This window comes from Hyperoodon ampullatus (genome assembly GCF_949752795.1).
Source record: "Hyperoodon ampullatus genome assembly, contig: scaffold_303, whole genome shotgun sequence".
In the NCBI taxonomy this organism is placed as follows: Eukaryota; Metazoa; Chordata; class Mammalia; order Artiodactyla; family Ziphiidae; genus Hyperoodon; species Hyperoodon ampullatus.
In genome coordinates, this window is record NW_027640454.1 from 86,876 (window position 1) to 100,279 (window position 13,404).

The following is a 13,404-nucleotide window of genomic DNA, read 5'->3' on the forward strand; positions in this document are numbered from 1 at the left end:
CTAGAAAACTCCTAGGGGAAAACATAGGCAGAACACTCTTTGACATAAATCACAGCAAGATTTTTTTGACCCACCTCCTAGAGTAATGGAAATAAAAACAAAAATAAACAAATGGGACCTAATTAAACTGAAAAGCTTTTGCACAGCAATGGAAAACCATAAACAAAACAAAAAAAGAACCTACAGATTGGGAGCAAATATTTGCAAACCATGCAACCAATAAGAGATTAATCTCCAAAATGTATATACAGCTCATATGGCTCAATATAAAGAACAAGCAAACAACCCAATAGAAAAATGAACAGAGTATCTAAATAGACATTTCTCCAAAGAAGACATACAGATGGCCAAAAGGTAAATGAAAAGATGCTCAACATTCCTAATTATTAGAAAAATGCAAATCAAAGCACAATGAGGTACCAACTCTCACCAGTCAGAACGGCCATCATCAAAAACTATACAAACAATAATGCTGGAAAGGATGTGGAGAAAAGGGAACCCTCTTACACTGTTTGTGGGAATGAAAATTGGTGCAGCCACTATGGAGAACAGTATGGAGGTTCCTCAAAAACCTAAAAATAGAGCTACCATATGATCCAGCAATCCCACTCCTGAGGATATATCCAGGAAAACCGTAATTCAAAAAGATACATGAAAGACAGCCCATACACATTTGTTTTTCTTACATTAAGGTGTTTATCTTGATGGTTTCTGGGTAACAAAATCTGATGTCATTGCTATCTTTCATCCGTTGTGATGATGGTCCATGATAGGTATGATTCTTGGTTTGTTTTTTTCGTATGGTCAAAATGCAGTGATGGCCTTTCTCTTGGGTGACTCTATCATCCCCCTGATGACTATGTCTTATCTTCAGCTCTTGTTGGCAGTGGTTTCCCTAATTTTGGCTGAGACTCCAATTTGCTCATTTTCTTAGATAGTCTCTCTTATGAACATTCTACTACAGAATTCCTCATCTTCTTTCTGCAATAATCTTACTAGTGAGCTGACCAGCTAGAATACTCAGCTACTTTTCACATTCTTTCTGGGACCTGCAGTTTCTATTTCTAGTCGACTACTGTCTTTATCAAATTACTTCTTTGACTCAGTGACAGCTTTTTAAGACATCTTCTAAAGGAAAGCTTTAATTTCTCAGCTTTGTTCTTTAAGAATGTAATTTTTAAAGTAATAGAATTGACCATGATTATATTTTTGAGGATTTTTAGTAATACTGAAAACAATCATGGATGTGTAAAACTAGTTGTACAAAACACCACTTGTACTGACTTTGTTATTCATCATAGAATACAACAAGGGCCTCACTAACTTCTGTAAGATTGTGTTATCATAATTCATAGTTATCTAAAGTGTTGCTTCAATATATGCAAAAAAAGTATTTTAGTCCAATAACAAATAATTTTTTTACGCTTATGCTCTTTCCAAAAGAGATCCAAAGAAGCAAATACAAGAAAGTACAATAAAAATTTTAAAAAGCTCTTACCAGGGATGGGGGAATAACAATCATAATTTTAGATTATGTTAAATTTATCTTATTAGATATGACAGTAATGATAATGGATGTTCACCCCTCAGCTTCCACTGTGCTGCAAAATTACAAAATGTGTTTTTAATGAATACAGCATACTGGTTATGTTTATCTGATATCTATTTGAAATTAAAATGGCTTAACATATTATGTAGAAAGTTTTAACTCTAATAATCCAAAACCACCCTAATCAGAAACTGCTTTATATATAATTAAAGTACATTGTTACTTACTTTTATTCTGACTCTTAAAAAAGTTAGAACAAATTGCTCATTATGTATTTTGCTGCCACAATAATTAAATGTCCTATAAAACTTAAAAAAAAAAAAGATACATGCACCGCAGTGTTCATTGCAACACTGTTTACAATAGCCAGGACATGGAAGCAACCTAAATGCCCATCGACAGATGAATGGATAAAGAAGATGTGGTACATATATACGATGGAATATTACTCAGCCATAATAAAGAATGAAATAATGCCATTTGCAGCAGCATGGATGGACCTACAGATTACCATACTAAGTGAAGTTAGTCAGACAGAGAAAGACAAATATCATATGATATCACTCACATGCGGAATCTAAAAAAAATGATACAAATGAACTTACATACAAAACAGTAATAGACTTCACAGACATAGACAACAAACTTATGGATACCAAAGGGGAGAGGGGAGGGGAGGGATAAATTAAGAGTTTGGGATTAACATATACACACTACTCTATAGAGAATAGATAATAGCCTATAAGGGAAAAGGATCTGGAATAGCTACATGTATATGTATAACTGAGTCACTTTGCTGTACAACTGAAACTAACACAGCATTGTAAATCAACTATATTTCAAAAAAAAAAAAAAAGAAATGTCCCAACACTCCTCGTGGTGTGGTTTGTGTGCCCTTCAGGGTGCCTGCAGGCCCGGCTGTGTGACCAGTCCTGTGAGGAAGAGGAGGCAGGGTCCTCTGCCAGCATCTGTCTCTGCGCAGTAGAGCACGGTGGTCAAGCACCGTGGTCAAGCACAGTGCTCCCTGTCCTGGTGCTGCTCTGGCCTTGTGGCCGTCCCATCAACGCCTTCTCTGCTCATTTCCATGGGCGATCACCTCCCTGCCCAGGCCCGAATGCCAACTTCACCTTTGTCTCTGTTGTGTCCAGGTCTCGGGATGCATTTGGGGCTGTTTGTCACTGTGACCCTGAGCTATTGTCACGAGAACTTGTGTCTCCTAAAACACTGGAAATGTTTTAACGGGAAAAGCAGAGGCTGTTTATTCTGAGCTGCTGCAGCCAGGGAGCCGTGCCCAGCTGGCCGGGCAGCGACTCGGGCAGCAGGAGAGTGGGTGGCTTTGAGGCTTTATTATGTGTATGTGGCTTAATTGTTACTATATACATATAACACTATGCCCATGTAAGGGCCTATAACATACTTATTATATCATGTGTGCGTTAGCATGTTAAAATATTTTCTGTGTATAGAAGGCTTCTTTATAGGAAAAAGAGTGCCTCCGGTGTCCTGATGGGGGCTGCGGGGCTGGGGAAGCTGGACAGCCGACAAGACGCAGGCACCCCTGCGATGGCTGGGGCACATCCGGTTTTCTCTGTTTGGTCCTCAGTCAGAAGCGAGGACAAAGAACGTGGAAGCCGTGGGTTATTGATCAAGCCCCGCCCGTGGGAAGGGTGTCACAGGGTGGTTGTAGGGCTTCCTGGGCTGTCACTAGAGATGGACGTCTGACTTCCTGCAGGTCTAGCACGGAGGGTTAGGTTTAGGTTAGCATGGAGGGAGCAGGCTGTTTCTTGGGCTGGATCCGGTGATGGTGGCTGGGTGTCCTGGGCTGTTGGCTGCATTCTTGGGTCAGAGTTCCATCTTTATATATGGTTGGCCAGGTACAGGTGTAAATTGAGTATCCCACCACAGCTCTGGCCTAGTGTCTTGTGAATGAGAATGTTCTTGAGGACCCCTTGGGATTTATCCCATGCGTCCCCCCTCCCCCACCCCAGCACAGTTCCCCAGGGCACCTCTCTGCATCCAGCTTACATTACAGTGCATCTCCCCTCCCTCCCAGATCCCCAGATCCCCAGTGCATCTTGCCCGCCTCCGGAGCAGTTCCCCAGGGAGTGTCGGTGTGAGGGGGCCGAGCAGAGCAGTGCTGCGCCCTGGACCTTGTGTGAATTGCTCTACTGTCCCTCTCATTTTCTACTGGAACCAAACACTCGGGCTCTCTGGACAAGCCTCAGAGTTGCCCAATCCTGGGTTTTCTATGCCCAACCGCAGCAGGCTGCATGGTCCGTGTCGGAGTCCATGGGAGGCCTGGTCTCCCAGCGCAGATGGCAGCTTTCAGAAGGGCCTTTGCCACAAGTGGACTCTCCTGTCTACAGAGTCTGGGCACTTGTATGCTGGGAAGGAGGCTACCGGGCCTTGAAGAATGGTCTTAACTGCTCACAGGCCCTCAGAGGCCAAGAAGGTCACTCACCGCCCCTAGTTTCCTCCTATAGTACCTCTTCCAATTATTGAAACATTTTCTTCCTGTTATTGGCCACCCAAAGGTTTTTCCTTACGGTGCAGGACCCACTGCTCACATTTCTTTCTTTTCATTGGTTGCTGAGTGCTCTTTGTATATGAAGGAGTCCTGCCCTGTGTCACATGTGCTCATGTGCTCTGCCCCATTTCTGTTGCACTAGAGACACTTGTGGGCGGGCTTCTCCAGCTCTTTACGCTCAGGAGGAGGCTCAGCTCATGCCCACCACTGTGCTTGGCCCGCTGGCCCTCTCCCTGGTGCCTGCGGCTCCTGCCTTCATGGCTCCCAGCTTTCTTCTCGAGGACGGTGGTGGCCAGCCTCAGACAGCTATCTCTTGTTCATCGGGATGTCCGGGCAGGCTGGCGGGATGGGGCCTGAACTGGCCTGTCTGCGTGAACTCAGTGGGTGGTGACTGGGGCCCCAGGAGGCTGATGTCGGCCTCCACCCTGGTGCTTGTGCAGCTGTGTTCCTGCGGCCTCCTACACTGACCGCTGAATGAGCTCCTCAGGGTTTGCCCAAGGGGATGGGGATTGTTGCTTTTATCTTCATGTGGGGAGGGGTGGTGAGACTGGGCTGGAGGCCAGCAGAGCAGGTGTGATGGAGCCAGAGCTGGGGTCTCAGTGGGCATTGAAGGACTCTTGAAGTGGAGCCTGGCTGGACACTTGTGTCCTCGAGGCCCAGAGCTGCCCTCTGCCCCCTTCCCTTTGGCCCCTTGTCCACATCCTCTGGGGTGGGGGAACCTCCTGCTTCCAAGGGACCACAGGCACCTCCCCCAAGGTACGTTTAGGTGGCATGGGATTCTTTACTTTAAGGATCTTTACAAGGAAAAGTAAAGAGAGAGAGGTCGACCTGATTCTGGCAGTGGATCAGCTGGAAGATGGACTCCTGTCTTGCTTCGTTGAAGAAAGAATTTAGAAAAGAGACCAAGATTGTGAAATGGAGACTGTGTTTACTAGAAGGAAGGTAAGAGTGGAAGAGCACACGGGGAACTTGGAGTGAGTCACGTGTCGTAGGGGTGGCTTGGGTTGCTTACATGGGGACGGTTTTCCAGGTGGTCTCTGGCCAATCATCTCGAAGTGTCAGCAGGAGAGTGGTTGCAGCTGCTCAGCCTGGAGCCCATCTCTCTCCTATGTCAGGACGAGGGCACGGGGGATGGGGGCGGGTGCTGCAGGGCTGATTTGGCCACACTGTGGACCCCTTGGGAAGCACCTTCTGCTGTGGGACCCTGCCTCACAGCCTAGGGCCCTGCCTGCAGCCCCGAAAACTCCTCTGGCCTCTCCCCAGAAGGTCTGCTCTGCATCCTCATTCTGCACGAACGGGGCCTGGGGGTGGACAGCAGGGAGGGTGGGCACGGGACAGGAGCAGGGCATGGGGGGCAGCGCACTTGGACCTGGGGGCACAGAGGGCGGGACTGAGCCTGGGGAGTGAGCCCTTGGCTTGGTTGGGCTGGACTCAGACCCTGGATTGGGCTGGTGGGGACGCTGAGTCCGACATGTGGCTCTGGGCTCCAGTGTGGGCTGGGCCATGGGCTCCAGGCAATCACTGTGTTTCAGGGGTTGTTCAGTCAGAACCGGTGTGGGCCCAAGCGCAGGAGCCTGGGAGAAGCCTGGGGTGGTCAACACCCACGCCCAGCCCAGGTCTCTCTGTGGAGGGAACAGATGCTCTTCTGGGACTTGCCCCAAAGTGGGGTGGGGTGGGGCTGTGATAGGCGGGCCCCCTGTTGCCTTCGACCTTGGGGCTGAGCTGGGGCCGCTCGGTGTGTGTGTGTGTGTGTATAAGACACAGATGAAGGTGTGTGGTGGCAAGGTGAGACACTGACATGTGTGTATGGAGCTCATGGTCTGGGGGGGCACTAGGGGTCAGGAGGCAGCGAGAGGCTGATCTCAGGCTCACACAGGGGCAACCCGAGGGGCTCAAGGGCAGGCGTCGCCACTGGGCTTTGGGGTGCTCGGGGGGCATGGAGAGGTGAGGGATGCCATGTGGTGTGGCACTGCTCGGGGGTGAGGGTGGGAGCCCTGGGGCCCAGTGTGGGGCAGTTCTTGAGGGACCCAGAGGCAGCCGTGCCAGGGATGGTGTTCAGGTAGGAGGCCGTGGGGCCGGCCCTCGTGTGACCACTCTGGCGTTCCCGCGGTGCGGGTCGGCTAGAGGCTTATCGTTGGTCAGGGAGGTGGAAGTGAGGGACAGGGCCCAGGGCTGGGCAGGCTGTGCTATCCTCAGGCAAGTTCAGCTTCTTGGTTATATGTTTAGGGGAAGGGAAACGCAGGGTGTGGGGTGATCCCCAAGTCCCTCACCTGGAATCCCCATGGAGCCCAGTAGGCAGAGGGGGTCCTGTGCCAGTGTGCCCAGCATGCCTGGCAGGGTCCCCGAGGGCCAGATGTTCTCCTGGACACTGCTGTCCACCCTCGGCCGTCCTGTTTGCCGCCCCTCCCAGCCTCCCCGTTTGGTGCAGGGCCCCCTGAGCAATGCAGTCCCTTCCCTGCATACCATTCCCTCTGTGTCAGCCTCTGTCTGTCTCTCTCTCCCATAGGAAGCTGGACCGGCACATCGGATGGCCTTGGGGCACAGTGTCCATGCTGACCAGACTCTGGCAGCCGGTCTGGGGGGCTGTCCAGCTGGTCCCCTAGCCCTGAAATGCTGCAAAAAACACAAGCGCAGCTTCCAGCAGCCCGAGGCCGCGTCCCCGGGATGAGCCAGCCCCACTGAAATGCCGGGCTGAGGGAGCCCAGCACGGCCAGAACGCGACCCAGACGCCGGCCCACTTTTTTGGAGCTTTTACTGAGAAGGGCCGACAGCTGTGGATCCTGACTCTGCCCTCTGGGGAGGGTTGTGTCTCCTCTGAGGTGGAATCACCAGGAGGGATGGGTCCCTGGTCTCTGTGAGGGCGGAGTCCTGACCCATCCCTGCATCCTTGCCCGCCGGTGGGCACAGCGGCCTCATGGCATCTGCACGGCCACCCTTCCTGGTCCCTCGCCAGAGCCCCTTGGAGCCCCACTCCTGCTCTCCTGTGACACACTGGTCACCTCTGTGCAGCCAGCTGAGTTCAGTGCCCCCCGGACGCCCTCCCCTCCTGCGGTCCTCCTCACTGCCCAGTGTGTCCTGAGCGCTGAGCCAGGTCTGCCTCTGCTCCCCTTTGGCAGCCCCTCCCCACCGCTGCCCCTCCTGGCCTGGCTTCCTGGCCTTCCCTCCTGGTCCTCCTTTCTCGCACCCAGCTCGGCTGTTTTGGGCTGAATTGTGTGCCCCAAATTCCAGTTTTGAAGCCCGGACCCCCAGGACCTCAGAATGTAACTGTATTTGGAGATGGGGTCTGTAAAGATGTGATGATGCAAACTGGGGTCTCCAGGGTGGGCCCTAATCCAGGCTGACTGGCGTCCTTAAAAGAGGAGGACATTATGACAGAGACACGCACAGAGGGACGGCCACGTGAGGACACGGGAGAAGACGGCGTGTACACGGCACGGAGACAGCCCTCAGGAGAAGGCAGCCCTGCACCTCCTGGATCTGGGATTCCAGCTTCCAGGGTGTCAGACAGTGATGTCTGCTGTCAAAGGCCCCCTGTGCTGTCTGTTACAGCCTCCTGTGCAGACACAGCCAACACGTGCGACTTCCGTGTGGCTCCCCCAGGCCCCTGGCTCGCCCCTGCGCCCACAGGTGAGGGGGGGACCCCAGGCTTGGGTGGTGTGTGGGGGAGACCGGCTGTGGATTTCACGAGGGTAGACGGCGTGCTAACCTAGGGAGACTTCTCAGCGAGCTAGGCGATTGTAAAGAACGCTTTATTGTCATTAAAAAATGAAGAGACAGCGAAGAGCATCAACGGGCTCCAACATTCAGAAAAGGAGAAACGCCTCCCAGGCTGCAGTGACGTGGACCTTCTTTTCCATCCGGGGAGCAGCTCCTCCACATGCGGATGCTGACTGTGCTTTTCCGCAGAGACTGGAGAGTTGGTACCGGGCCCTGAGGCGGGGGCCCGGGGTCGGAGGCTGGCCCTACGCGGGTCGTGCCTCTCACCCCCACCCCGGTGCAGGCGGAGCTCCTGCTGTACGTGACTCAAGCTTTTGGCTGCAGGATGGGCTGGCCGTGCCTTCTGCCTTCTTCTCCGGGAGCCCCTCCAGCTCAGCCCGCGGGGCACCAGGTCAACAGCGTCCTCTCCGGGAGGCCGGTCTGGCTGGACCTCACCACCTCCCGCGCTGGGGCTGCTGCGGCGGCCTCGGGCCCAGAACCTGATCTGAGCAGCGTCCTCGGTGGTGGTGACCTGAGGGACCGTTAGCGGCACCTGCAGAAGGTCTCCTGCTGGGAGAGGCGGGCGCTGAGGGGGGCGGTTTCCCTCCAGCATCTGGCACAGGCTCTCCTCCTGGAGACCCTGCATCTGGAGCCCGTCAGGGACAAGAGGCAAGGGGCGGGCCCTGTGCAGAAGCCCGGACGCCGGCCTCCTCCTCCTCTTCGAAGGGGACCCCCAAGCCGACCCGGGCCTTCCAGGTGGTCCCTGGGGCCCCACAGGTGTCCTGCGGGGACATCAGCTCAGGGTGGGCATCACCTGCAGTCCACTTGGGTCTGTGAGGGGGGTGGGGGGCAGGTTGTGGTGGCCACGAGACCAGAGGCCGGGAGTGCAGGCGAGGGTGCTCGTGAACTCGGAGGCTGGCGAGGTCAGCGGGTGGAGGAACAGGCCTGGCACAGGCTGAGCGGCACAAGGTGATGGACGTGGTCCTACAGGTCTGGGGCGGCCCTGGACGCAGCCCGTCATGAGCACTAGGCGCCCTGGCCGATCATGTTTCTGTAGTCGGGGACGATTGTCCGCTTCAGCTCCACCACCGATGAGAAGATCCACTTCACCTAGGGGGCGGCGGGGGTGAGTGCAGGCTGGAGCCCACCCGGGCCACCTCCCAGGGCCTGCCCCTCAGTCCCCGGGCCGATGGACAGCGAGGGGTTCCAGAGGGGACAGGAGGCCATGATGGGGACAGTGAGGGAGAGTGTGGGACAGTGAGGGAAGGTGAGGGGACAGTGCGGGGACAGTCAGGAAAGGTGAGGGACCGTGAGGGACAGTGAGGGACAGTGAGGGAAAGTGAAAGACCATGAGGGGACAGTGCGGGGACAGTCAGGGAAGGTGAGTGGTCAGTGAGGGGACAGTGAGGGACAGTGAGGGACAGTGAGGGACAGTGGGGGACAGTGAGGCACAGTAGGGGACAGTGAGAGGACAGTGAGGGGACAGTGAGGGACAGTGAGGGAACGTGTTGGGTCAGTGAGGTGACAGTGAGGGACCGTGAGAGACAGTGAGGGACAGTCAGGGAAGGTGAGGGGTCAGTGAGGGGACAGTGAGGTACAGTGAGGGAGAGTGAGGGACTTTGAGGGACAGTGAGGGACATTGAGGGACAGTGAGGGGACTTGAGGGACAGTGAGGGGACAGTGAGGGGTCAGTGAGTGACCGTGAGGGACAGTGAGGGACAGTTCGGGACCGTGAGGGACCATGAGGAGACAGTGAGGGGACAGTGGGGGACAGTGAGGCACAGTAGGGGACAGTGAGGGGTCAGTGAGTGACCGTGAGGGGCAGTCATGGAAGGTGAGGGGTCAGTGAGGGGACAGTGAGGGGACTTGAGGGACAGTGAGGGACCAGGGGCCAGGTGCAGACACAGTGGGGACCGCGAGGGCACAGCGGGGCCGACCCGCCCACCTTGAAGAGGGTCACGGTGGCACTGTAGCACACGCTGAGCAGGAAGAGGGTGATGAAGATGGAGATGGTCGTCCACAGCCCGTCCAGCTCCCCGTCCTGGGCGTCAGCACAGGCCTCCTCCTCTAGGAGCAGTTCTGCACAGGGAGGGCGGGGTCAGTGCTGCGCCTGCCCCCGGGGGGCGGTGGGGCTCATCGGGGCCTCGCAGCACGGCTCCCATTGTGGCGCAGAGCTGGCGGGATGCCCCGGGTGGGCCGGGCAAGAGGCACCTGAGGACAGTCGCTGGGCACCAGCCCCAGCCCCCCATTCCTCCAGCCTGGGCCCCCGTCTCGGCCTGCCCAGTGTGGCCTGCTCCCTCTCCTGTGCTGTGTGCTGAGCTGGGGCCCTTGCGGGGAGGGTGCCTGGACCCCCTGGCAGGACAGTGGCTCAGGCCCTGGGCTCCTCTCCCGCTGGGGGCCAGACCCGGAGGGCGGGAGGGTCAGCAGAGCACGTGGGCCCTGCCCCTGTTGGGCTCTGTCCCGTGGGCGTTGGAGGGTGGGGACCAGGCTGGGGTCTACGGTGAGGGCTCATGAGACCCAGCTCTGGGGTCGGGTGTGGGTCTGTGCGGCTGCCCTGTGGGAGGGCCCGTGTGCAAGGCCTGTGTGTGTGCACGCGCGTGGGTGTTGTGGTGGGTGCACTGCACACGTGTACGTGGGCAGGTGAGTGCATGTGGATGAAGGCGGTGGTGTGCCGGCTGGTGTGACTCAGTGGGGGGTCTGTTTTCAATGGCTCTGGGCTCGGTGTCCACGGGTGCGTGTGGAGGGTCCCCCCCGGGCACTCAGGGCCGCTTGCCTCTGCCCCTTTTGGGCACAGGGATGAGTGTCCCCACGAATGCCCAGGCCTGGCCCCCGGCAGGGACAAGCAGGGCAGAGCGACCTGGCCTGAGGGGGGGCCCTGATATCTCATGCCCGACGGAGCAGCACGGCCGTCCCCCCACCCTGGGCCGCGTGTGGCCCCCGTGGGGGCACAGAGCCGGCACGCAGACTCTGGAGCCAGGGATAGGAACATGGGGACGAGGACGGCCAGTGTCCCACAGCTTGGGTTGCAACAGGGGCGGGAAGAAGTGGGCACTCATTCTCCTGAGGGTCTCTGGTGGGCTTCTCCCGTTCCGGGCACACACTCGAGCCCCAGCAGCTGCTGGGTGGAGGGCGGCCGGAGCAGCTGTCGCCTCCAGGAGAGGCCCTCCCCGGCCTCAGGCAGCCCCCAAGCGGCCTGCGCAGACCCGCACACTCTGGGTCCGGCCCTGAGTGGGGTCAGCTCTCCCGCATTGCTGCTGACACCTGTGACCCAGAGCCGGGTCCACCCCTGCCCCTCGCAGGCCCGACGTGCCCCGGGGCTCTGCTCGGAAAGAACCATGACAGCATTGCGGGGCCCAGGGCGGCGCTGGGTGCTTTATTTCACGGCGCCCGGGAGGAATGTACACAGGGCTGGGGCTCAGGCGGCCTCACTGGGCCCTGAGAGCCCAAGGGGAGGGAGGGCTCGCTGGGGCGACAATGCCGTGTGGCTCATTTACCCGAAGACTTGGAGATGGACTTCTGCGTGTTGTGATTGTGTAGAGCCTCGTGCAAAACTACACACGTGTAGGTGTCTCCCTGCTGCCAGCTCTTCTTGTCCACCCTGAGCTTGCTGTACAGGAAGAAGGACCCGTCGGTGTCCAGCTGGGGTGGGGTCGTGCCGTATTTGCCCTCTGACTCTGGCTGCCCGTTTCTCTGCCACTCCACATCGATGTCGCCCGGGTAGAAGGCGGTGACCATGCAGGTTAAGCTGACCGAGCTCTTGGCCAGCTCTTCCTGCGGTGGGGCCAGTACGTACACCTGTGGCTCCTGGGGCTGCCCTGTGGGGAGAGGTATGGCTGTTAGCACGATGGTCACTGCTTTTGGCCCCAGGGACCCTCCTGCGCCCGTCCACCTGACCCACCTTTGGCCTTGGAGATGCTCCTCACGATGGGGGCCGGGAGGCCTTTGTTGTTGACCTTGCACTTGAACTCCTTTCCCTTCAGCCAGTCCTGGTGCTGGATGGGCAGGGCGCTGACCACACGGTAGGTGCTGTTGAACTGCTCCTCCCTTACCTTCGTCTTGGCCGTGTGCACCTCTACATCGTCCACGTACCACGAGAACTGGACATCGGGGTCCTCGTGGTCCACGTCAACCACAACGCAGGTGACCTCGGGTGTTTGGGATATTGTGAGGGTGTCCTTGGGTTTCGGGGGGAAGATGAAGACGGACGGTCCTCCTGGGAGCTCAGGCGCTGGTTGGGGAGACACGGTGGGGTCAGCCCCTGGGTGCACCTCCTCTTGGGCACCCATCCACCCCCACACACACCCCAGTGCCACACCTGGGCGAGGCCCACCCCCGAGGGGTGTAGCGTGAGGCCGGCTGACTTACCTGGACATTTGGGACACTTGTGGCATTCAGGACACTTGGGACATGAGCAAGCTTTGGAGTCCTTGATCTCTGCAGAGAACAGACTGGAGGTTACCAGGGCTGGGCGTAGGGCAGGGCCAGGTTTTGGCTGGTGAGACCTGTGCCCGCCTCTGTGGGCCCAGGGGCTGGGGGAGGCGTCCAGCCTTGCCCACACTGGATCTGGTGGAAACGCCCAGAGGATCCCCTCCCTGAGCCTGGGAGGCCTTCAGGTGAGGGAGAGAGACAGGCCTCCCGTGACACCCTGGGCGGGATTCACCATCCCTGGTGTGCGGTCTGTTCAGGTGGGAAGGCTGACCCCAGGTCTGTCCCGTAGTGGACACCCTCCCTGCGGCCCGTGCTCTCACCGATGCGCTTGTCCACCTTGGTGCTGCTGGCCGGGTGGGCTACGTTGCAGGTGAAGGTCTTGCCGGACGAGGTGCTGGCAGGCACGGTCACAGTGCTGCTGAGAGAGTACAGCCCCGAGGACCCTCGGACGGATGGGAAGGTGTGCACGCCACTGGTTAGGGCGCCCGAGTTCCAGGTCACGGTCACTGGCTCAGGGAAGTAGCTTGAGACCAGGCAGCCCACGGTCACTGTGGAGCCAGTTGTGCCCCCGCAGGTGGTATCCAGAGGGTAGACTGCCGGGGCCGTGGTGGAGGCTGTGAGAGAGGAGGCCGTGTGACTGCCAGGGCCTCACCCCTGCGAGGGTCCAGGCAGGGCATCAGGTGTGCAGGCCTGGGGCATTGCTGAGCCCAGCAACCATGTGCTTCCAGTGTGCCTGAAGACCAGCCGCCCAGCATGGCTGTCTCCCACCCCAGGTATCTGCGTCTGCAGCTGTGGGCTCCAGACCCACCTGGGGGCCAGTACTGGGTGACCACCTGGATTAGAGACCCCTGGGGCCCCTACCCTCCTGTGGGTGTCTGGCCTGATCAGGCCCTTGGTCTGAGCCCTGACCAGTGGCTACTGCTCCCTGTGCCCACTGCCCTGCTGCCGCAGCCTGGCAAGGCCTCTGCCATCCACTGCGCCTACTCTGTTCCTGTCCCCTTGCCCTGGCCTGCTCTTTGCCACCAAGGGCCCGTGTGTTCCGTATCAGCTCTGCCCGTCGGCATCCCTGGGAGCCTTGCACTGCCCCTGGCCTTCGTCTCCTGCAGGGTGCCAACACCCCAAGTTGCATTCCCCGGCTGGACCTGTCCCCTGTGACCCTGCTCTGCTCAGCCCAGGTATGCAGACCCGTCTGAGCCCCGAAAGA

The 13,404-nt window shown here is 57.3% G+C and overlaps 2 gene segments (V, D, J or C); both read right to left on the reverse strand.

Moving 5' to 3' along the window:
• Window positions 1–6,359, reverse strand: part of LOC307070130 (immunoglobulin heavy constant gamma 4-like) — a 31,735-nt gene extending 25,376 nt beyond the window's left edge. Inside the window, exons 1-2 of the C gene segment in view lie at window positions 6,347–6,359; window positions 5,290–5,445 (exon numbers count right to left, since the gene is read on the reverse strand).
• A 2,069-nt stretch (window positions 6,360–8,428) lies between these two features.
• LOC307070131 (immunoglobulin heavy constant gamma 1-like) lies at window positions 8,429–12,877 on the reverse strand. The segment is given in 8 exons: window positions 12,853–12,877; window positions 12,521–12,793; window positions 12,138–12,206; window positions 11,671–12,000; window positions 11,267–11,587; window positions 9,718–9,851; window positions 8,800–8,882; window positions 8,429–8,687 (listed from the first exon to the last, which is right to left on the reverse strand).
• Window positions 12,878–13,404: the final 527 nt, after the last annotated feature.